This window comes from Pan paniscus, chromosome 10, assembly GCF_029289425.2.
Source record: "Pan paniscus chromosome 10, NHGRI_mPanPan1-v2.0_pri, whole genome shotgun sequence".
NCBI lineage: Eukaryota > Metazoa > Chordata > Mammalia > Primates > Hominidae > Pan > Pan paniscus.
Window position 1 is genome coordinate 70,802,450 of NC_073259.2, and position 25,606 is coordinate 70,828,055.

At 37.7% G+C, this 25,606-nt stretch overlaps 1 protein-coding gene across 4 annotated transcripts in view; it reads right to left on the reverse strand.

The window, feature by feature from the left end:
- Positions 1–24,914, reverse strand: part of RASSF8 (Ras association domain family member 8) — a 77,426-nt gene extending 52,512 nt beyond the window's left edge. For 2 of the 4 annotated variants that reach the window (XM_063593158.1, XM_063593157.1), the window contains exon 1: positions 21,626–24,914. The gene's annotated coding sequence lies outside the window, so the exon portion shown is untranslated. Of the gene's footprint in view, positions 1–8,441; positions 8,567–21,625 lie in introns of those variants that run through there. The other 2 variants (XM_055095827.2, XM_055095834.2) reach the window with 2 other exon arrangements.
- Between the last annotated feature and the right edge of the window lie 692 nt (positions 24,915–25,606).

The following is a 25,606-nucleotide window of genomic DNA, read 5'->3' on the forward strand; positions in this document are numbered from 1 at the left end:
ATGGTTGCAGGAGAGAAAGCTTTCCTTGTTTTTCAAGCTGTTGGTGGCTTCAGGTGTTCCTTGGCTTGTGACAACGTCACCCTAATCTATGCCTCCACAGTCCAACAGCCTCATCATCTTCTGTCCCTCTACCACTCTCCTGTAAGGACCCACCAAGATAATTCAGGGTAAGTCCCTCTTCTCCAGATTTTTAACTGATTTATTTTGCTATATACAGTAATATTCTCTATTTTGCCATAAAAGGTCACAAGAATATACTTGAGATATACACCAAATGTGATCCTTAACACATTCATTTTCTTCCTGTTACATCCTAGACAAATGCCATAAAGCTGCAAATTTTAAGCTGTAGCTCTGAGGTACCTCAGAGACACATAGTTTAAAAATAATTATCAACCAATCAATATCCAGAAAAATTAATTCCCCCTTATAAGAGAATTATCTAAGTCACAGTTTAAAATACAGCACTAAAATCCATGTTTTTGTCTAATCCAAACATTCCTTTAAAGGAAAAATAACTCCTACTGGGGCTACAATATGACATAATAAAAAATAGTAATAATTTTTAAAAATTACATGGTACCCTTCTGCAAAATGATAAATCTTCTACAACCAGGAATCCTTTTAAATTTCAAGATTTCTTTTAAGTCAATTTAGTTATACACACAGACACACACACACACACACACACACACACACACACACAGTGTGTATGCCCGAACTTCCACACAAGCCTGTGCCTGAAGAACATTTATGTTATTTAGTCTGTTCTGGGAGCCATAAGAAAGTTTAGATTTTGTTGCACCAAAGTTATTTTAATGGCTGTAATGTAATGAGACTATATTTTTATTTAATATATAATTTCATGCGTGCAGATGGGTGCTGTACCTATTAAGGCAGGCAATTTGGGAAATACATACTTATTTATTTTTTGCTCCTTCTCAAAATATATTTGAACTCCTCTTTTAGAAATTGCTTCTATATTATTTTTTATAGTCATATGGTCTTTAAAAACAGCATTCCTAAACTCACTCATGAGCAAAACTTACCTCATGTGACATGCTTTTGCTATTACTAAGATTATTTTGAAAGAATATAGCACAATAGAGTATACTCTGTACTGCTCATAATAGAGACACTCTCCAAGGGACAGTTACGATCACTCCATAATAACTTGAGCCAACTAACTCCTCAGTCACCTTTGTGCAATCCATCCCCATGCCACCTATGACCCAAAAGACCTCCTCTAAATGCCTGTTTGATTAAAAGACAGCATACCACACCACTTCACCACTACGGCTGAACCAAGCCAGGTGGAAGTCAATAATCTCACTTAGCCATGATGCATGGGAGGACCAGATTTACCAGAATTTAGTCCAGCTCTTGAGAAAAGCTTACTGGGCAAGTTTGGATGCATCAACTCAAGCAACTCATGAAGCAGCTATTCTAAATAACTTACCTGATTGCCAAGAGGCCAACATCAGACATTGGGTCTGGGGCCGTATCAAATCTGCCAATTTACTTCCTCATTGTAATGACTCCTGTGGTGGGCAAGTAATTATCCCTGGTTTGACCCAGTATTCATCCTCTTTCCTCTGAGAGTGGCATGGGGTACAACAAGAACAACATAGGGTCACCTACACCCCCTTTCTGCTGGTTCTCGCAACTATGTAATTGCTGGTCAGTGATTCCAAGTTGTAAGTGTTGTTTCCTTACAACTTTATCATCCTCTAAGAAATTAAAATCACATTCTATGGTTACTAATGCTGGGATCCACATTTGGTTTTATAAAAATTCCTATTTTTAGTTTAGTTTTTTTAGTACATAAATTTTATCTGTCAATAAAAAAATGTTAAAGTGACATGTTAGAAAATTTTAGTCTAGTTATATAATGTAAAGAATTTTTAAATTTAAAAAATTGATTTATTAAAAAAAGGTTCTAGAGCTATTTCAAAAATAGTTTAAGAATAAAATCTTCACAGGCAGCTCCAAATTTGCTAAATTTGCTACACAAATTTAAATGACTTGCATAGCATTTAAATTTATATTCTAATGGATATAGCTAAGAAACATGATTAAATGAAGCAATCCTTTAAAAAAGTAAACAAAAACTGGTGTTTACAGTGACACAGAAATTCTCAAAGATTCATCTCAAGAATACAGGTATCCTCCAATGAAAAATATTAATAAATGTTAACAGAAGTTAATAAATCAGTATGTCTAACAATCCATATAACTCTTACAGACATTTCAGTAGAAATGAAATCACGTGATCTCACAAACTATCATAGCCAATGGGAAAGGGAAAGGGTTTTTCACCATGAAAGACTTTTCGGGTTGTGTGGGCTGTTTTGCCTCTGCTCCAACTTCAACCTTTTTGCTTGTTTTATGAAAATGGATCTGGACCCTTAAAATACTTTTTCCTAGATAGTCACTCCATGTGAAGTTTTGCCAAGAGAGGGCACTAGTGAGACACAGGAAAGGGCAAGAGGAGCGGCTTTTGCTTTCTGGGGTCCTCCTGTGGCATGGGGGCTTCCCCAGTGTGCAGGTCCTGCAGCAAATGCAGTTTCTCCTGTGACCAGCTCCTACAGTGTACAAGAGCCAGCAGCAACCAGCAGGTTCCCTCAACACTCACCTTGGGTGCGTTTTTGGTAGAGTGCCCCTGGCAAGACACCTCCCTAGTAAAGTGGATTACTGGTAAGTTCCATCAACAAGGTGACTTCTCTGCTTTCCAGTGAGCCTGAGCCAGGCCCTCTCCAACATGATATGGATCTCAGTCCCAGGGGGCCTCTTCTTTGGGCATTCTATCTCAGCCTTAGTAGTAGTAGCTCTTAAGTTCATATTATATAATATTACATCTGCTAGTCTTACATTCTTGAGAGTCTCTTCACCTCTTACTTATCAATCTCTAACTTCCAATCCCTGGTTATATTTATAGGCTTTTACATTAAACTTTCCCTATTCAAATTATCATGCAGTTTCTCTCTCCTGATTGGACAAAGATTGATATCCAATTCCAGCAAATGAATGTGCAACAGAAAGCACTGTTTTCTAATTCTTCTTTGTGTAACTTAGGATAAATATTCCTACTTATAATTAACAATATTGATATAAAACAAAAGCAACCAAAAATTTTTTTAAAAAAATATTTCATTTACTTATGGCTAAATAGCTTTTTATTTCCATATGAAAAATCAAAGAAAACCAAGTAAGAATGTTTCCTCATTTAATATTATTCACACGTAGGAAAAAAAATTCCAGTGGAAAGTACTAAAAACATGAAGCAAATAAATTTGTGGAAAAAAATACTTGTCTAGTTTGTACACAGCAGATAAATGAAAGAATTAGGTCAATTTCACAAACCACTAGAAATGAAAAGAAAAGAAAAAGATCTCAACTAATGAATGAACTTCAGATGATATTTTCATTATCTATCCTGTTTTGTTAATGTGAGTAGAAAATCACATAAATAAACATCTGTTCAACAGGATAGATGAAAATCAAGTAACATTAGGCAAGAAAAAGAGGAAGAAGAAAATATTTTCACACCTTATGAAATGGACTGACGTGGATAACTGCCAACAAACTAATTTTATAAGCAACTTAAACTCTGAAGGAAGTCTGTTGATTTTTAGAAATTTTATATTTTATACTTAGAATTACCTAAAAACAGTTTGCCCACTCAATATAAAATCTGCAATTTATAAAGCTCTTTCGCACAGATTCTTACATGTAGATAACAATATCAACAAAAAAGATCACTCCCCTTCCTGTACCCCAGATTCCAAATTGTGAACTTCCAGAACAGGCAGCAAAAATGTGCATATTAAGGTAACATGGCAAGAAAAAATCTGGACATGAGGGCTACAGTTAAAGATTATTGGGAAGATCTTAAAATCTCAGGCCAAAGGAGAAGCTAATTCTTTATTTAAAGGACCACTATAACCAAAGCAAAAACAGCAAAGCAAAAGCACTGGTTATTAGACTTTAAAACCAGGGAGATTCATTTTATATAATCCAGAAGCAAAACAAAAACCAACCAAACAAATAAAAAAAAAAAACCCAAAAACAGCCCTTAATAACTCCAGATTTTTAAAAGTTTAAAACAAACAAAAATGAATGACTTTTCCATGCATTTCAAGGGAAAATCAGCTCTTCCTGCCTCTAGTTAAACAAACTCTTTATAGTTGAAGGTTCTGAGTCTCCAATTTTAGAGATTATGACTGCTCGACAGGCAAAATACAGGTTAAAAATAAAGATAATTAGTGATTTGGTAACAAATTATAAACTCCAACTGGCCACAAGCACTTGAAAGTAACCATTAGTTAGTTAGTGGGGTCTGTGATCATGTGATCACAGAGTTATAGAGAAGTGCCGCCTTGTGTTCTTAAAGTATGCACAGCTTTATTCTTATCAATAAAGAAAAAAGAGAAATTGTATCACTGAACAGGCAAAGCAAACCTGAAAAAAAACATTGCTAATGAGTTATTTTCTTTAATTTCGTTTATTTTTCTAAAGCACATCCAAATCAGCATTTCTTACAACACAATAGGTCCGCTAACTTTAGGTATTGTTTTCCTATTCTAACAACATCACTATAAAAATAAGTAGGTATAATTTCTGTTTCTTTGCAAACTGAGATAAGTAACTTCAAGTATAATCTTAATTAACTTTAAAGACATACACAAAACATAAGCAGTTTTCCACGGCCTCACACATTAATTTGGATTAGATTTCACCTCAATCTCTTTGCCTGTCAGGTAGCCTATCAACGGAAAAATATTTTGACATAAACTATTTTCTATTTCTCGGCTCTGTGTCTCAGATTTCAGAGGAGAAAACTGAAGAGGCATTTTCTAGAAACGTAAACGCTAAGCAGCAGGCAGGAACGATAATTGATTACTGTCAGTTTTTTGTGGTCTTTGGCTCAAACATTCCAACCCTGATCTCCATGACAAAGTGCTCCTCAATAATCTTGCAGTAGGTGCAGCATCTTTTACCAAGGGATCAGTAGAGAGCCTAAAATACCTTTTGACCATATATGGATTTTTTTTTTTTTTGAGACGGGATCTCATTCTGTCGCCCAGGCTGGAGTACGATGGCACGATCTCAGCTCACTGAAGCCTCGACTTCCCAGGCTTATGATCCTCCCACCTCTGCTTCCCAAGTAGCTGGGACTACAGGCGCACACAATGATGCCTGGCTAATTTCTATTTTTTTTTGTAGAGATGGGGTCTCACTATGTTGCCCAGGCTGGTCTCAAACTCCTGGGCTCAAGCGATCCTCCCACCTTGGCCTCCCAAAGTGCTGGGATTACAGGTGTGAGCCACCATGCCCAGCCTGTATGGAATATTTTTTTTTTAATGCTGTTTTCCACTGAAGTATAGTAAGGTCTCAAAGGAAAAAGGACCAAATAAACAAAAGCTATAATCCTAATCTTAACAAGTTTTTATTGCCACAATTACAGCCATATCACAGAGTTTTAAATTCAATTCTCAAAGGATTAGCATTTTTGTTCTATGATTAGAATTTAATGAAAACTTCACAGTTTCTGCTAATTATATAAAAAGATCTAATTTCATCATGGCAAACTATGAGTATTGTCAAAATTTCTTATTTCAAATATCTATTTGAAAAATAATTTTCAAATAAATACATACTATGAATCAGTAATCAACCTGAAAAAAAATTTGACATGGAGACTTTTACATGCTATTAAAAATGAAAATGACCTGTATTAAGTGCAACTGTCTAAACCAATCAAGACATACAGAAAAATGCTGTGTGTCTGTTCTTCCTATAAAACACAGCAATAATTTATCTTATTTATTATTTCCCAAAACATATTGGCAGAAAGTTAACACCGACACATTTAGAGCCAAGGATAGCACATATGTTTTATCTTGCCTACTAAGCTTGAGTGTCTGACTGTAGATGCCAAGAATGTGATGCTTAAAAGGATGATCAGGCTCAGCATGAACACATACCATGATCAACTAATTATGTCTGCCATGGGCATAGGAAACACATACATATGTTTTCATCGCTAGTATGAACGTTATTAGTTAAAACACATTTGCTGAAGTTTGCTGCTGTAGTGAGTGAGCACCCACTTGGCAAGTCACTGGGCACAAGGCACCAGCTGGCTGTGCCTATACCTGCTGTACAAAGGCACTGGCAGCTCAGGTGGGGCACAAGAACACAATTTCACAAAGCAACAAAGGTCCACACTCTCATATTCCTCAAACCAATACCACAGGTCTGAGTTTTGTCCACAAAATATAAAAATGTGCCATTTACTCAGATGGGGTTTAGAAAAATAATGGTTACAAAATAGAACTATTTCATTCTTCCCAGGACCACTCACCTACCTGCCAAGTATAGGATAAAAACTGGTAATTACACTACGAAGAATTTCAGAGTCTTAATTTAGACCTATTCAACACTAGCCACATTAAAGGAAAAAGGATTTTTTTATCAACATGAAACTTAATGACAAAGTATACATATATTAGAAAAACATCTTTAAAAATTTAAAGCTAGTTAGAAAATGCTTATGATATATAACCAGTTTGAATAAACAATATAGGTAAAAGTAAACTTGGTCCTTTTATTATTAAAAAAAAAGTGAAGTTTTCAACAGCAAACAAGTTGTATGATATTATTGGAATTATAACTCCATGATTATGATTTCTAATGAAGAGGCCTGGCTACTACTCCAGGTGTTATTACTATGATTTTACCAGGCCTGAATGAATTTGATGGAAAATAGTAAAACTAGAAGGACACAGGATTTAAAGAATCAGCGGACTTGAGTTCACAGCACCATATAATCCTGAACTCCCTTAAGCTCATGGAGGCTCATTTCTTCATCTATAAGGATATCTCTATGGGTTTGCTATAAGCAATTAAAATATACTCACTACTTAAAAGTGTCTTATGAATTTTAAAGTACTGTCCCACCAGGTGGCTATCACTGGAGAAGCCACATTTTCTTATGGTTTTACTGGATTACTAGACTTGAATTACTAGAAATGAGAAAGAGCTGGCAAGGCAGTCTTGCAGACACACCACACAGCGAGAATACAGGCCTTTTTATCGTTATTGGACAGGATGGCCAATAACAAAGGATCCTGTGGAAAACAGGCTGCTGATTACATGAAAACCTGATCAGTTTTTAGCTCCGGGAGATATACTCTCCTTTATTTTGATTCTATAAATTTGAATGTAGGAACAGAGCAAGAAGACAGAACAAACTGGCACAGCTCTTAAAACTCATGTGAGGCCAGGTGCAGTGGCTCATGCCTGTAGTCCCAGCATTTTGGGAGGACGAGGCAGAAGGATTGCTTCAGCCCAGCAGTTCGAGACCAGCCTGGGCAACAAAGTGAGACTCCGTCTTTACAAAAAAATTTAAAAATTACGTGGGCATGGTGGCCTGTGGTCCCAACTACATGGAAGGCTGAGACAGGAGGACTGATGGAGCCCAGGAGTTCGAGGCTCCAGTGTGCTATGTTCATACCACTGCACTCCAGCCTGGGCAACAGAGTGAGACCCTATCTCAAAAAAAAAAAAAAAAGAAAAGAAAAAAGGCCTCACATGGAAGGAACATCATGCCCAGAAAAAACAAATCTGGATACTAATCATAGGCCCACATATTTTAAAAATTCAACTCACATAATTAACAATGATATAAATAATATATGGATATAGTTATGTTTAGGTGTCACGAGTGATACACTGGTATGAGACTGGATGAGGAGATGATGTCTATTCCTCCTTTTTCAGAAACACAGGAAGCTGTTTATAGCCACTGAAAAAAGGCTAAATAATGACAGTTCACACAATCAATACTCAAATATTCATTGCCAGTTACACTGCTATTTGAGGAAAAAGAGGAGATTTGGTTTTCTCACTTTTTAAATATTAAATGCCTGAGAGCTTTCGTTATATCTGTTAAATTCTTACTATATGCCGGGAGATGTTCTAAGTGCTTTGAATGTGTCAATTTATTTAAGTCTCATAATAATCTTGTAAGGTAGGTATTATTGTTTCTGCTTTTCAGAAGAGGAACTCAGCACAGAGCAGTTATAAAACTTGCCCAAGATCATACACTTCATTAGAGGAAAAGCCGAGACTTCAATTCAGGCATTCTGGAACCAGAACTTTAACTAATATACTCTACTGCCTAATAAGATAAAGAAAAACAATACACATTGTACCTAATTGTTTCAAAAAACATTTACTACAGGCCTACTATATGCCATGGATATGTTATTATATGTTATACATATATCACAGATATGATATGCATAAAATAACAAAGCTTTAAAGACACTAGATTTAAACTGAAGTTCATGAGTCACTGTCTTAGTCCATTTGGGCTGATATAATAAAATACCATAAACTGGGTGGCTTATGAACAACACAAATTTTCTTCTCACTTTTCTGGAAGCTGGAAAGTCCAAGGTCAAGTCACCGTCAGACTCAGCGTCGGGTGAGAGCCTGCTTTCTGGTTCGCTGATAGTGATGGTGCCTTCTAGCTGTGTCCTCCCATGGCGGAGGGGGCAAGACAGCTCTCCAGGGCCTTTTATGAAGGCACTAATCCCATTTATGATGGCCCTACTTTCATGACTCCCCATGACCTAATCACCTCCCAAAGGTCACAGCTCCTAACGGTGATTAGGTTTCAACATTTGAATTCAGGGGGAATGGGGGAGATACACAAACATTCAAACCACAGCACTCAATTAATTAATTATGTCAAGTTATCATAGTTACTTGACTCAGGTGTTTTTGGGACTGCAGGCAGGGAGGAAGCAAGGCTTAGAAGAGTCATCTACCACTCTCAAAAATAATACTGCTCGTCAGGAAGAGGAAAGTTCTTCTGGGAAGCATCTGGCTAATCTTTTTGGAAAGGTTCTGAGGAAATTCTTAAAGAGGACCTATTATGCAATCCTGGCTACAGTCAGTACCTACTATTTTCAATGGGGATTTCTTTCCATGGACACACGACTGACTCAGTTCTTAGGCAGAACTGGGGCTAACACAAACCAAAATAGCAGCAGGCCTCATCCCAAAGAAACTACAATATAAACTTATGCCTTGAGAATTATTTTCCAGATGCTGTAGACGTTCCTGTAAGGGTTCCTGTGGTTTCTAATGTACAAAGATGGACAATTCCTCAGATGGCCTCAGGAGACTGCTTTTAGATCTGCACTGGGCAGAACCCTGGGATTAATTAACAAGGTGAGTGATATCTATCACTTTTGGATTCCAAGGAAGGAAAGACAAAGTGGTATGAGGGCCCTTACAACACTTAAAAACGACAAGGGTACTTAGGTGGAGAGGAGCTGTTTTTTTTCCTGGTCTTTGTGACCAGGATTGACCCTCTTTTATCTCCTTTCTATCCCCCAGGTCCCCCTCGCCTGCATCTTAGGTATACAGAAGTCTCTCACGTTTTCCCTCAGTTGTGCAAAGGCCCAGAATCAATCATTCCCCGCCCTCTCCTATCACCAACAATAGAATTGTTCAGCCCAGAAGCATTCCTTTCCCTCCTCACCACATCCTCCTCCTATTCCTTAAAGTGACTGAAGTCAACTAAATATAAAGGGGAAAGGAAATATCAGATTAAACTAAAGCACATTCAATTAATCTCCAGTTGGTAATATGAGAAGAGATAATTAAGGAAAGAGCTTTCCCACTGTTTCCCTTAAACCACAGTGCCCTCCCCAGGGCCGGGGTAATCAGGAGGGGCAGGTTAGGCAGCTGGGGCACAAATATATGGGAGTTCCGTTCTCATGTGCTGGCACTGGGCCTGCATGACCCTGGGCAATGCCTCCTTCTACTTCGTGCCCTCCTGCATGACTCACTTGCTTTATTCTACAGGCTCTGTGCCATCTTGGTAAAGATGGTCCCCCAGGGGACAAGAAGGAAAAACTTCAGCTGCTCTCAAGTCATTGCCTACAGAGAAAAAGCCATTGGTTCTACCTTCCCTTCTAATTTCTAATTTCTAATTTAATTTCTGACTTAAAACTCAAACCCTTTGCTGGTGCCTGACTAACTCTCCTAAATGAAAGAGGAAAAAATATTGGACAGTAAGGAAGCCTTCTGGTCCCAAGGCCTCAGAATGGATTAGGCATTGGTTAGCCATTCCTGGGCCATGGCACGTGGGGGGCCTGGAGACCAGTACTACTGCAGGGGCAGGACCCTGTGGGCATCAGGATGCCACCCCCTCACCCTCACTCCAGGACCACCACTCTCTCCATCAGTTTTTCTTTTCAATCAAAGAATAAATGGCTATTTTACCCATCTTAAACACAACAGCCTTCTGATCTCTCTCCTCCCACTGATTACTTTCCTTTTGCAGCAAAACTCCTTTCAAGAATTGTCTATACTTGCTTTCATTTTCTCACCTTCCATTCTCTATCAAGCTCATTCCTGTCATGCTTTTGCCCCTACCATCTAACCAAACTACTCTTATCGAGGTCACCAATCACCTTCACCTTGCTAAATATAAGGGTCAGTTTGTCACTCCTTCCTCCTGATCTACTTTCTTCACTCTCTTCCAGGACACAGCACTTTCTTGGTTTTCCTCTTGCTTTACTGGGGTTCCTTCTCGGTCTGCTCTGCTCTAGGAATTTTTAATATTTGAGTATCCCAGGTCTCAATCATTAGTCCTCTCCTCCTCTCTATTTCTATCCACTCCCTTGGGGATCTCATCCAGTCTCATGACTTGGAAATACCAACGTGGGTCATTTGGAAGTTGTTATGTGGAACAGTCCTGTGCACTACAGGATGCCCAGCATCTCCGCCACCACCCATCCACTAAATGCCAGTAACAGCCTTCCCATCATTGCGACGACCAAAAATTCCCTCACCAATTTCCCAAACACCCCTGATGGCAGAATCACTCCTGCCTAGAAACACTACTTAGAAATAAGGTCTGTGCTCCTGTAGGTATAGCTTTATTCTATAGTTTGATCAGTAGAAGTGTTAACAACATATTGAAAAGCACAAAATTCCATCATGAGTGTGGAATTAAAATTTATTCAAGAACATCCTCATATATCCATTGGTTCTCAGCCCAGATAGTCCCTTATCCTAACACGTCGGTGAGCTTGGATTTCTTGTGAGAAAAGGATGGTGTTATGATAGCTGGCAGCTAAGCATCATATAACTTGAAACTTGGGAATGCTGCTACAGAAATCCATTTTGTGGTACACGGGGGACTACCAGTGTGCAAGAAAAAACACTGGACTGATCTGGAAGTCAAAAGATCTGGGTTGTAATTCAGGCTCTGTGAATATACAGATATATCTGCTCATTTGGCAGAGCTTTATCTACTGGCTATGCACCAGGACCACCAAGATGAATAAAAGAGTGACCTGACCTAGAAGGGAAGGCTAGAGGGAGCATATCAGTCTCTAACTGTGTCTTGATTTCGTCAACCTCAAATCTGAATCTCCAAAGTACCTTCCAAGTAAAAAAGAAAATTAAGATTCTATGCAGATGCTTGCAATATGCCTAAACAGAAGCAGACACTATGGTACTAGAGAGCTGAGGTCAAGCCACCCATATGACATTATTTTATGTTCAAATGAGAACACAAATATTACTATAAGAAGTCACTCTGTTATTAATGTAAAAATCACTATATTTCTACTTCTTAACATAAGAAAGATTTAGAATATACACTCAAATGATCCTTGGAGCAAAATGGAATACAAATGACAATATCAGCCTGTGTTTCTGAAAGCATTATTTGTTGTACCAAAAATATTGTGATCTTTAATCACTGTATCCCTTACATAATTCCCACTCCAGTAAGGCAAATTTGCAAAGGATTTACACAGTAAAATTGTCTAGTAGCTACAGCAGCTCACAGGAGAACATGCTAAAGGGGATGGAACAACATTACATCAACTGGCTGGAAACAGTATAGCTTCTAATATTATCTATCTATATCTAACATTTAAGTGATAATTTTTTTTTTTTTAAAACGGAGTCTCGCTGTGTTGCCCAGGCTGGAAGTCAGTGGCTTTCTCAGCTCACTGCAAGCTCCGCCTCCCGGGTTCACATCATTCTCTTGCCTTAGCCTCCAGAGTAGCTGGGACTACAGGTGCCCGCCACCACACCTGACTAATTTTTTGTATTTTTAGTAGAGACAGGGATTCACCATGTTAGCCAGGATGGTCTCAGTCTCCTGACCTTGTGATCTGCCCGCCTCGGCCTCCCAAAGTGCTGGGATTACAGGCGTGAGCCACCGCACCTGATGTGAGAACATTTTAAAGTAATATCCTTTTGAAGAATGAGGATGTATTAAATATTTAATGTCTTGAGATGATAAAGAAATGATCAGGAATAAAAAATGTAATTTTTCTACTTACACAGATGTGAGGTTTAGGTTATTCCAAATTGTTACTACTTCTGCTTATCCTCCAACTAGAACTTTATGTACTTATGTAAATAATTTTGATCCTTTCAATTACCATATGGCCCAATGCCACTAAAAGGCTGTTTCTGTTAAACTAGAGTAAGAATGCTGCTTTTAAGTCAACCATCCCCTGCCCACACTCGGCTGTACTTGCTTTTCCCAAAAACACTATGCCCCTATTCCTTTCTGGGCTTTGCAGAGGCTACTTCCTGTGAGAGTAGGCCTCTCTAAAGACCCACTCACCTTTACAAACTCAGCTACACTGACATCAAACAAGAAGCCCTCCTTCACCTCTGCACAGTTGAAGGAGCTCCTTCTGTGCTCCCAGGCACCTTCTTCATTCTGCTCTTGCAGTATATACAACATGACTATTACCACTTACTACCTACCTGTCCTTCCAGTAGACGTTGTAAGCCTCAAGTCTAGGTAATGCCAGGTCTGAGAGACAGATTTGCTAGTGAGGAGAACAACTATGAAAGACAATGGTGAAAAGGCTTTGTTCCTTTTACAAAAGATCCAAACTTTGACACCTATAACTTCCTCCAGTCTGGTGTTATGTTGAAATTTGATCCCCAATGTGGCAGTGGGGACGTGGGGCCTAGTGGGAGGTGTCAGGGTCATGGGGGCGGATTCTTCATAAATAGGTTAATGCCCTCCCCTGATGGTGAGTTCTCACTATGAGCTCTGCCAGAGCTGGTTGCTGAAAAGAGCCTGGCACCTCCTCCCTCCGGCCAACCCCTCACTTGCCACCCCTAAAGCACTTCCTCTCTCCCCATGTGATCTCTGCACACGCTGGCTCCCCTTCACTTTCCACCATGAGTGGAAGCAGCCTGAGGCCCTCACCAGATGCCCAATCTTGAACTTTTTGAGACATCAGAATTGTAAGCCAAATAAACCTTTTTTCTTTACAAATTACCTAGTCTCAGGTATTCCTCTATAGCAACCCAAAATGAACTAAGTATTGTTAAACTCGATTTTAGTGGGTAAGAACTAAAGCTAAGAAAGATGAATGTGACCTCGTTTCATCCCATGTTCCACTATTCCAACACTGTCCCACTCAACGGACAAGGGCCCTTGTTCTCTGAGCACGCACCATGAGTCAGAAACGAAGCGTGTATCTAGAGTGACCATGGGTCCTGGTTTACCTGGAACAGCAATGGTTTAAACTGTTATTCTGGTGTAATTATCAATAGTGCCCTAGTTCCCTCTCCAAAGTGTCTGGTTTAAACAACTACCCCTAAGTATAAAAGACTGAAAGTCCACTTGTATAAACATATATGTAGTCCACGTCTAGAGCGAGACAAGCATTTGGGAAAAACAGTACTATTTTAATAAAAAGGATGACAGTTATCATTCACTGAATTGCTTACATGCTAAGTCCTTTACATATATAATTTAGTCTTCAAACATCCACTAAAGCAGATATCATTATATCCAATATTCAAGTAAGGAGACTGGAGGTTTTAGAGACCTAAAAGAGATCTTAGAGAAACCAAGTACTCAAGGGCATACAATTAATTAACCTGAGAAGCTGACTTGCACCCAGATTAATCACTCTAGATGATATATGGCAATTTCTGAAACTACAGAACACAGACACAGTTCCTTGGGACATGCTGAAGGGAAGAAGAAAAGGATAGAGATAAGGATGAAGCCAGGGACCAGGAAGAAATCAAGGCTGCCCTTCCTACAATATGAGTATCTTTTTTCTAACTCCTGGGTCTTTGGTAGGTCTACTAAGCAGGGTGTGTGTGTGTGTGTGTGTGTGTGTGTGTGTGTGTGTGTGTGTGTCTGTGCACATATGCACCCATATTTGTCTTTTAACAGAAACCAATGGAAGAGAAAGGTTTAACGTTTAAAGCTTTAAAGGGCAAAACCGAAGACTACACATTGAAGTAGATGACAAAGACAGATGAAAAACCATTCAACTGATACAGAACTCTGGACTTAGGAAGATCACAGGGAAACTGTCACAAGTATTGAAATTGGAGGTTCAAGACAAGTTTTTCTAAAATTTCTAAGGAGCAAGTATAGCCTAGCTGAAATCTGGGAGAAAGTAAAAGAAAGTAGGGGAGAGACAGACAGGGCATTAGCTGATATAATATGGTATTATGTGGCACTAAAAGCTGTATTTTTCCCATCTGATATGAACCTTAACATGGTGAGACTATATGTTCCTCAAAGGCAGAAACAATGGGTTTCATCCTATTCTAGTATTATAACTTTCACAAAGCTCACTTTAGATAAAAGAAATAGCCTTTGCAAAATTATCTTAGTAGAGCTTAAAAACAACAACAACAAAAAAGATTTTATATTCTAACCTTGTCTTATTTTTACATTTTCTCTACTGCATTCAGGTTAATATAGGCACGGTCTCAATATTCACGTATTAAAACCAGGTCACAGAGAATGACTTGATTAAGATGACAGTCACCGGTGCAATGAGGAGTAGAATCAGTCGCAGTTTCACACCTGTCAGGTAATTACATTCTGACCCCATTTTTACAAACTCAGCCAAATGAAAGAATGCAAACCAATAATAAATGGTCACCAAACTCTCACCAATTCAACCTGCAAACTATTATCCTATCTGCCTTTAAGATTAATCTGGCAATTAAACAAATCAATCTGTAAAACAAAACAAAACAAAAACCTAGTGTAAAACACACACACACACACACACACACACACACCCCATCCGTAAAAATTTAAAAAGACACAAATACACGTTATATGTACACATTTCTTTTTCTGCAGAGAAACCCAAGAAACTGCTAATAAGGATTACCTTTGGATAGAGGAGAAACAATGAGAAAGAATGAAACCTTATTTTTCATTTCATAACTTCCATTTTTTTTTTTTAACTTTTTGTAAAGACAGGGTCTCCCTTTGTTGCCCAGACTGGCCTCAAACCCATGGCCTCAGGTGACCCTTCTGCTCTGGCCTCCCAAAGTGCTGGGATTATAAGCATGAACCACCTCATTTTATACCTTTCACTTATTGTATTACTTTTTTTCAATGAACAATTTAAATATACAATGACTAATAATTTGATTTTGCTAAAAACCTATTTTCCAGAATTTCAGAAAAGTAGAAGGTACCAGACATGTCATGTCAGAAGAGCTCCCCTTCCTCCTCCTCCTCTTCCTCAGCCTACTCAACATGAAGACCTTTCTGATGATCCACTTCCACTTACTGTATAGTAAATATATTTTCTCTTCCTTAAGATTTTCTTAATAACACTGTCTTTTCTCTTACTTCATTGTACAAATACAGTATATAATACATATAACATATAAAATATGTGTTAATTGACAGTGTATGTTATTGGTAAGCCTTCTGGTCAACAATAGGCTATTAGTAGTTAAGTTCTGGGGTAGTCAAGAGTTATATGCAGAGTTCTGACTCCACAAGAGGCTGGCACTCCCTAACCCCCATGTTGTGTGCAAGGTCAACTGTAGACTAAGACAGGAACACACTGCTCTTTCTCATTCCCAAAGATGCTGAGCCCCACACCTCCAGGAAGCATGATACTGACAATGTAGGCATAAATCTCAGTCAAATCATTCATTAATAACAGCTCAGGAGTTCAGTATATTCATCCCTGCCTAGAGACTGTGATATGCCCCTTGTTATTCAATTCTGTGTATAGTCCAGTCTCAAGAAGTTTTGCTTTTTATGTTTGAGACAGGGTCTCAGTCTGTCACCCAGTCTTGAGTGCAGTGGCGCAATCACAACTCACTGCAGCCTTGACCTCCCAGGCTCAAACAATCCTTTCATCTCAGCCTCCCCAGTAGCTGAGACTATAGGCATATGTCACAACACCTGTCTAATTTTTGTATTTTTTGTAGAGATAGGGTTTCACCATGTTGCCCTGTCTGGTCTCAAACTCCTGGGTTCAAGTGATCCTCCCACCTCAGCCTCCTAAAGTGCTAGGATTACATGCATGAGCCACCGCACCTGGCCCCTTGATACATTTATCCTTATGGAAAATGTATTTTTTACTATAAATACATATATGTATTTTTAAAGGCATATAATGAAATCATAGACATCAGGTCAACCTTAGATTTTTTAAAAAATATAATCTATATATAAAATTTCTGATTATTAATACATACTTGCTTTACATAATCTGTGTTTTAAATGAACACAGTAATTATTTTCCTATAGTTCTACCACTTGGAGAAAAATCATCATTAACACTTTAGTATGTTTCCTTCTAGGTTTTTATTCCCCCTATACAGTTATTTTTTGAAGGTTATAATATATTATGTCCTGATATTGTCACTTTTCAGGTTATCATTTTTCCATTTCATTAAAGAGTTAAAAAAATCTATAGATAAGCAGATAAACTCTTTTATTGGCTGCATAATAGTCTGCCTTCTAGTTGCACTGTATGAGCATTCTTACCTTACTTCTCCCACTGCCAGAATTGGGAATTACAGAGACAAAGGTCTGCAATATTCGTGATGAACACAGATGCAAAAATCCTCAACAAAACACGAGCCCACTGAACTCAACAGCACATCAAAAAGATAATCCATTATGATCAAATGGGTTTTATATCAGGCATGCAAGGATGGTTCAACATACGCAAATCAATAAATGTGATACATCACCTAAACAAAATCAAGGATAAAAACCATATGATCATCTCAATAGACACAGAAACAGCATTTGATAAAATTCAACATCCCTTCATGATAAAAACACTCAACAAACTAGGCACAGAAGGAACATACCATACATGAGGAAAGGACACCCTCTTCAATATATGGTGCTGGGAAATTAATTAGCTGAATGTAGATGAATGAAACTGGATCCATGTCACCATATATAAAAATTAACTCTAGATGAATGAGTTACATTTATGTATAGGTTATTTATATGTGTGTCATGTATATGTTTTTGAATCTTCAATAATACAATGTGCTAAAATAATAAACATCATGTACTATAAACCCACAGCTACATCATACTAAATGAGGAAAATTGAAAGCATTTCCTCCAAAAACTGGAACAAGACAAGGATGCCTACTTTCACCACTCTGATTCAACACAGCACTGGAGGTCCTAGCCAGAGAAATAAGGCAAGAGAAAGAAATAAAAGACATCCAAGAGATCAAGCATGATCTCTGCTCACTGCAACCTCTGCCTCCTGGGTTCAAGTGATTCTCCTGCCTCAGCCTCCTGAGTAGCTGAAATTACAGGTGTGCGCCACCACGCTTGGCTAATTTTTTTCTATTTTTAGTAGGACGGGGTTTCACCATGTTGGTCAGGCTGGTCTCAAACTCCTGACCTCGTGATCTGCCCGCCTTGGCCTCCCAAAGTGCTGGGATTACAAGCGTGAGCCACTGTGCCTGGCCAATAATTTTTTATATAATACAGGTATTAACTCTATTTGTTTTTTGTTTGTTTGTTTTTGAGATGGAGTCTTGCTCTTTCACCCAGGCTGGAGTGCAGTGATGCAATCTCGGCTCACTGCACCCTCCACCCTCTGGGTTCAAGCGATTCTCCTGCCTCAGCCTCTCGATTAGCTGGGATTATAGGCACCTGCCACCAAGCCCGACTAATTTTTGTATTTTTAGTAGAGACAGGTTTTTGCCATGTTGGCCAGGCTGGTCTCAAACTGCTAACCTCAGGTGATCCACCCGCCTTGGCCTCCCAAAGTACTGGGATTACAGGCATAAGCCACTGTGCCCGACCAACTCTATTTGTTATATATTGTAATTATATACTATGTCATACAGTCATGCACTGCACAACAATGTTTAAGTCAACGATGGACCACATATAGCCACATTAGATTACACTGGATCTGAAAAATTCCTACTGGCCTAGTGACGGCGTAGCCATCATAGCATTGTAGCACAATGCATTCATTACTCAAGTGTCTGTACTGATGCTGGTGTAAGCAAACTCATTGCACTGCCAGTCTTAGAAACAGCACTTACAATTATTTACAATGCATAATATTTGAAAATGATAATAAATGACTATGTCACCAGTTTGTGTATTTACTATACTCTTAATCCATACTTTAAAGGGTATTCCTACTTTTTTTTTTTTAAGTTAACTGTAAAACAGCCTCAGGCAGGTCCTTCAGGAGGTATTCCAGCAGAAGGCACTGTTATCGTAGGAGATGACAGCTCTATGTGTGTTATAGCCCCTGAAGACCTTCCAGTACGACAGGATGTGGAGGTGAAAAGTGATATTGGTAATCTCAACCCTGTGTAGACCTAGGCTAAAATGTGTGTTTGTGTCTTAGTTTTTAACAAAAAAGTTTGAAAATAAATAATTTTAAAAATAGAAAAAAGCTTATAGAATAGGAATATAAATAAAACATATTTGCACAGCTGTACAATGTATTTGTATTTTAAGCAAAGTGTTATCACAAAAGAATCAAAAAGTTAAAATTAAAAAGTTCATAAAGTAAAAAAGTTATATAGTAAGCTAAGGTTAATTTCATATTGAAGAATAAAAATTGTTAATAGGCAAAGCACAGTGGATAAAAATTTTTAATTTTTAAAACTTAAAAATAGGCCTGTAATCCCACCTATTTCAGAGGCTGAGGTGGTTGGACTGCTTGAGCCCAGGAGTTCAACTCCAGCCTGGGCAACTTAGTGAGACCTTGTTTCTACAAAATAAAAAAAAAAAATTAAAAATTAGCCAGGTATGATGGAATGCACTTTTAAAAAATTAAAAATTAGCTGGGTGTGGTGAAATGCACTTGTAGTCCCAGCTACTCGATAGGCTGAAGCGGGAGGATCACTTGACCCCAGGAGGTCAAGGCTTCAGTGAGCTGTGACAATGCCACTGCACTCCAGCCTGGGTGACAGAGACCCTAGTCTCAAAAAAAAAAAAAAAAAAAAAAAGGAAATTTTAAAATACATGTGCAGCTTAAGTACACAGTGTTTACAAAGTTTACAGAAGAGTGCAATAATGTCCTCGGCCCTCACATTCACTAAACAATCACTGCCTCACCCAGAGCAACTTCCAGACCTGCAAGCTCCATTCTAGGCAATACCCCATACAGGTGTACCACTTTTAAATCTTTTATACAGTATTTCTACCATACCTTTTCTATGTTTAGATATGTTTAGATACACAAATATCTACCACTGTATTACAATTACCTACAGTATTCAGTACAGTCACATGCTGTAAAGGTTTGTGGCCTAGGAGCCATGGGGTATCATATGGCCTGGGTGTGTAGGAGGCTATACCATCTAGGTTTGTAGAAGTACACTCTATAATTTTTGCACCCCAACAACAATCACCTAGACACATTTCTCAATGTGTATTCCCGTTAAGTGACAGATGACTGTATATTACCAATGTAATTATATATTAATAATGTAATTACATATTATAGAAAAAAAAATTTGAATACATGACTTGAATATTTTCCCCAGGTGACTGCCTTTTTGTGACATGATATAAGCAAAATTAAATTATTTTAATTTTTAGTATCATTACACATAGGAATTATTCCATTTAACATTTGCTTCTATGTTTTAGTAGCTTCTTTCTCCCAAGCCCAAGATAGATATTCATATACACTCTTTTCTAGTATATGTATTACTACATTTTTACATTCATTATTTGCAGTGGCACTTTTATCAACACAACATTCTTCTGAGCTTTCCATTCTGCTCCAAATATTTGTCGATTTTATCAACATCATACCATTTTCAAATTAATATCTAGCATTACAACTTTTCCTTCATTATTTTTCTTTACCGTATAAACATTTCTTGGCTCTTATTTATTCTATAAAAATGTAAAATAATTCAGAATCACTGATCTATGAGAAATTCCTGAGATTTTGCTTGGAGTTATATTCAACTTACAAATCAATATAAAATATTAAAACTAACTAAAGAATTGTCTTCCTATCCAGAAACATAAGTCTCCTCATTATCTTCAGAGCAAAGTTCACTAGTTTCCTTTCTACAGGCCAATTGCATTTCTTACCGAGTTTAATCCCTGGCATATTTTTTGTTGCTACTATGAATGGGCTTTTTTCCTCATACTTTTAAACTGGTTATTATTATCATACACAAAAGATCATGATATTTACATGATTTACAGTGGAACCCTACTAAACTACATTTTAGTTGATTGCCTTGGGAACTTTTTATTATCTGCAAATAATTTTTAGTCTCCTTTTCAATAGTACTCTCTGTCACCCAGGGTGGAGCACAGTGGTGTAATCCTCCCACCTCAGCCTCCGGAGTAGCTGGAACTACAGGTTGCAATACTGTGCCCAGCTGATTTTTAAAAATTTTTTTTGTAGAGACAGGGTCTTGAACTCCTGAACTCAAGTGATCCTCCTGCCTCAGCCTCCCAAAATGCTGGGATTACAGTTGTGAGCCACCATGCCTGGCCCATCAGTGCTATTTTAGACACTACTGATAACAGCAAGTATGTTGCAAATTCTAATACAATTTTAGGTCAAATTCACTGTTTTAGTATTTTGGCTGAGCTTGATCTCAATGTCATTTACAAAATTATAGATACTTCCCATAGAAAGTGCTATATAAATATTAGTCATTGTTATCAATATCACAGAGCATGGTTTGGTGGAAAAAGTTTCTCTTGATTTCACCGTGAATCAGGAAACTAATTTGGGTTTGAAATTATTGAGTCCTCTAAAGGTTAACCTGATCACTTCTCCTCCGTGACCCAGGCTAGTTTAGGTAGGTAAACCTCACTCATCTCTCCCTCCATCAGAAGACTCACCTATCATACTGCTGTGTCATTTTCTATTAACTTGTCCCAGAGCCTGTAAAAACCATGATGGTAAGGTCTTTGTCTTGTTTATTGTTTAAGCCTACCTGGCAAATAACAGATCCTCAATAAATTATATATTGACTAGAAAAAAAATTATAGATACTTCCCATAAAATATTAACAGTAAATATCTCTAAACATTGAGAGGAGTGATGTTATTTTCCTTCACATTTTCCCGGTAAACTGATTTCTGATTTTGTTTTTTTATTAATTAGACTAGCCATGAACTCTCCCTATTTGTTTTCCAAGTTTCCTTAAATGAATGGACACACATACACGCCCACACATACTCACTCTTACCACCTTATTTCCCCTAGTATTCTTTGAGAATTTTTAACTTCAAATAATCTTAGCTAGCATTCAATATCTTGCAGAAGGCAAGAGAGAATCAAACCTTAAGAAAAGCTTTCTTGCCAGGCGCGGTGGCTCACGCCTGTAATCCCAGCACTTTGGGAGGCTGAGGTGGGCGGATCATGAGGTCAAGAGATCGAGACCATCCTGGCCAAAATGGTGTAACCCCGTCTGTAATAAAAATACAAAATTAGCCAGGAGTGGTGATGCATGCCTGTAATCCCAGCTACTCCAGAGGCTGAGGCAGGAAAATCGCTTGAACCCAGGAGGCGGAGGTTGCGGCGAGCCAAGATCACGCCATTGCACTCCAGCCTGGGCAACAAGAGTGAAACTCCATCTCAAAAAAAAAAAAAAAAAAAAAAAAAGCTTTGTCTTCAGAAACAATATTCTACAGTCCTTTGTGAAAGATATCTAAAAATGATGTCTGGATACAAATTTCTCAAAGTAAGCTGATTCCACTAATAAAAACGATGCCTCATCCTTTTTACTAAAATACATTTGTACCCAATTAAGACTGCAGGACAAAATGCCATCAAATAAAAATATTAGCAAACTGATAATAGGGAAGTCATAACATTCTCGAATCAGAGCTTCATGAAAACCAAATTCCAATATTCTTAATATTAGACTTGCACGTTAACCAATGGATATGGCAATTTCTTCAATCAGTATCAAATCCTGTTTCTTTCATATTTCATTAAGTAATCATCACACCAAACCTGTCTCAAAATCTGAAATAACTAGTTTGCGATACATTATCAGAAAATGTCAATCTCAAATATAAACAGCTGAACTTTTTTCATTTTTATTCTACTAGGGAAGTTTCAAAGCACTGAAACATGCAAATTATTACTCATCTTCTAAAAACGGAAATAAAATAATTAGGTCACAATGGATGGCTCCTTTCTTGGCCAAAAAAAGGATGATGAATGCAATTGGAATGTTTATTGTCACTGAAATTCTTCAGGCCTGGATTCCAAGTATGCGTCTTGATGCAGGTTACTATGACAACTTAAATTACAGAAAATGTCACCCCCCTCCTACCAAGTAGTTTTCTCTGCAAGATCATTTCAAGCCTTCTAAAACTTGCATGCACAAATTATCTGTAACAATAAACACCTCGTTACAAGTTTTATTCAAAAATGCCCCTATGTAAACCCGTAAAAACAGGTATAAGCATATAAAAATAATTCCATTAAATCTACATGGGATAGAAAAACCTGAAAACACATACACTCATACACACACATACACACACCCTTTAAAATATAAAATATTGAGAGTATTTTTGAACTACTTTCCATTACCAGAGACACAGTACATTACTGCCATACGTTTCATTCCAGAAAGTATGGAAAATTACTTGGAAGGCAGTTTTGAACTATTATAGAACTAAGTCCTGTTTATCATTATTTTCCCTTCACTAACGCATTTTATGGGAAGGTACTAGAAAGGGGGGATGAGGGAAGATTACGGTCCTATCTAGAACAGAAAGACAAGCAAATAAATAATCTGTAAAATTCATTGTTTTACCCAATCTGTCTTTTTACACAAAATATGGGCTTTAAACTTTCTTTTCACACAGCCTAACAAAGGTATCTCGTGATAAACTGTAAATTATTCTCTAATATCACATGCTCTAAAAGAAAAATGGCTCAAGAGAAACTGCATCATTATGGGGAAAAAATGTGATTTAGTAGAAAGATATTCTGATTGCAAGAAATTAAAAATTTTAAGTAGCTCCATGAAAAAAACTTAAGATAGTTTTACAGTGTAGCAATACTGAGACTTCAAGGCTGGTTTTGCTGACCACCAAAGTTAACATGACTGGAACTGGATGTTTCATTCAGAAAGGTTTAGGGAAGTCCCTCTCCTGTAAACCGGGTTCAGTAGCCAACAGAGGCAAACAAGTTTTCTAAGTTTCAGGTACAAATGTACCTCAATGCTAGGTAAACCCTTCATTTATTTAAAACCTTTTAAAATAACACTTCATTCAAAAAAGGGAAACAAAGCAGTAAGCTAAAGGCGTCTCTTTGTACTGTAAGTCAAGGATCAAAATTAAAGGCTGCTGACCTAGAGAATATTGAATGTTTGAGAAGAAACCGCAAAAAATGAAAACTCTTCAGCAGCAAACCCCAATCAATCAAACTCATACAATCCCCACCTGTATTAGTGGATAACTACTAGTGATCCAGAGAAACAAAACAACTAAAATGTTCAAACCCAAATACACAAAATCCCCAAACATTAAGCCTCAACCACAGTTCCTCTTGGTATAACTTACACATAGATCCTCCTTAATAAAAAATAATTAATGTATAAAAGAAAGCTTTATAGCACAGCTTCATCAGTAATAGTAGTCAAAACTAAAATTTAAGTGACAATCAGAGAGAACTTTAGTCAATTGTACTACATAGCACATTTCTTTTTTCTTATGCTTTTCCTTTTTAGGCCATATTTCAAATGGCAAGGCCTTAAAAATAGGGTCTGAATAGGCTTTTTTGACTCTCACGTGGATATAACAAAATTGCCTTATTAGAATCAGGCTATCTTTTGACTCTCAACATTTGCAGCCTTCTAGTCATGGTTTTTGCTAATGCTGTAAGCAACATACCAGGGTCTACAAAAGGGCAACTGAACTGGTGAGGATGTGGATTTGTGGTTTTAGGAGTCCAGTCTCTCCATATAATCTAGCAATTATTAGAAGGCTGTGAAGTTAAAGTTTTTTATTTCAGGGGGAAATCAGTTTATGTGAGACCTTCGAGATCCAGCATCTAGTTAAAAATGCACACACATAACTTTTGCAAATGAGAGATTAAGGAATTTATGAGACAGCATGCTGGCTGGTGCCCTTACAGAGTTTATTTACCTGTAAAGTGTGAAGAATTTATTCATAAGTGATTTACCTACTACAAACAAGGTCAAATTATTTTCCCTCCTGGGACCAATAAGTCATTTAAATGCTCAAGAGACAAGAGATGATATACAGCAAGCATACTAAAACTGAGATGTAATTTAGTTGAATATCCTTACCTAAGGAGATTTTTATGCCCCCCTCCTTGACTTAATGAAGCCAATAATAGACATTATTTAAAAAATGGAAACACAAGCTAAAGGATTTTCCAGACTTACCAAGATTATTATAGAGAAAAGTCTGAAAAACTAGTTAGCCATCAACATTTTCTAGCCTTTCATTATTAGAAATACTTCTCTGCTTTAAAAGAGGTTGCCAATTTATAGCATTAGTAGAATAGTGCTCAGAAAGCCCAAGAGTGGTGACACACAGCTTTGAAATATTTTGCTTCAGACTCCAAACTTGAAACCTAAGGCATATTTTATGATGCTTTTAGTGTCGACCCAAATTTGGACCTAGGAATTATACTGCAGTGGTAACAGATACTATCACCACCTATACTTAGTCCTTCTCTAAATAAATGGCTTACAAATGATGATTCTTAAGACTTTACTAATGAACATGATCTATAAAAGTCTCCCAAAACTTTGAAAGGTTTTTTTTAAAAGTCATTGAAAGTGCTACTCTTCTAGGATATAATGCATGTAAGGAGTACACCTCAGCACCACTCACCTCAGCAGGCAGGAGTCTCCGAGCCAGTGAGAATGAGGTAGTCTTGAGGAAGGACAGCACCACACAGGTATTCTAGGAGGATCTACACAGGCACCTGCAAAGGTACATAGGGTTCTTACAGTCCTGGCTAATTTTTATCTTAAAAATACTAAATCATTCCATTTTAACATACAATCACCAAAGAGCAAAATACAAGTGTATGGCTTCAAATAATTTTCCCAAGAATTTTCCTCCCCTGTCCCCACTCTTCCCCCTTAGCCATTTGAATTGCAGTCCTTGTGGGGTGGGTTTGTTTGGTTTGGTTTCAATTAGCATTTTTGTGCTTTTGAAAAAGGAATTTCAGTTGTTTCTATAAAAGGTCATTTGATTGGCCTATGGAGTTCTAGGAGAGACTTTGTGTCTTCTTTTTCTACTGACCCCAGCTCCCTGTGATACCAC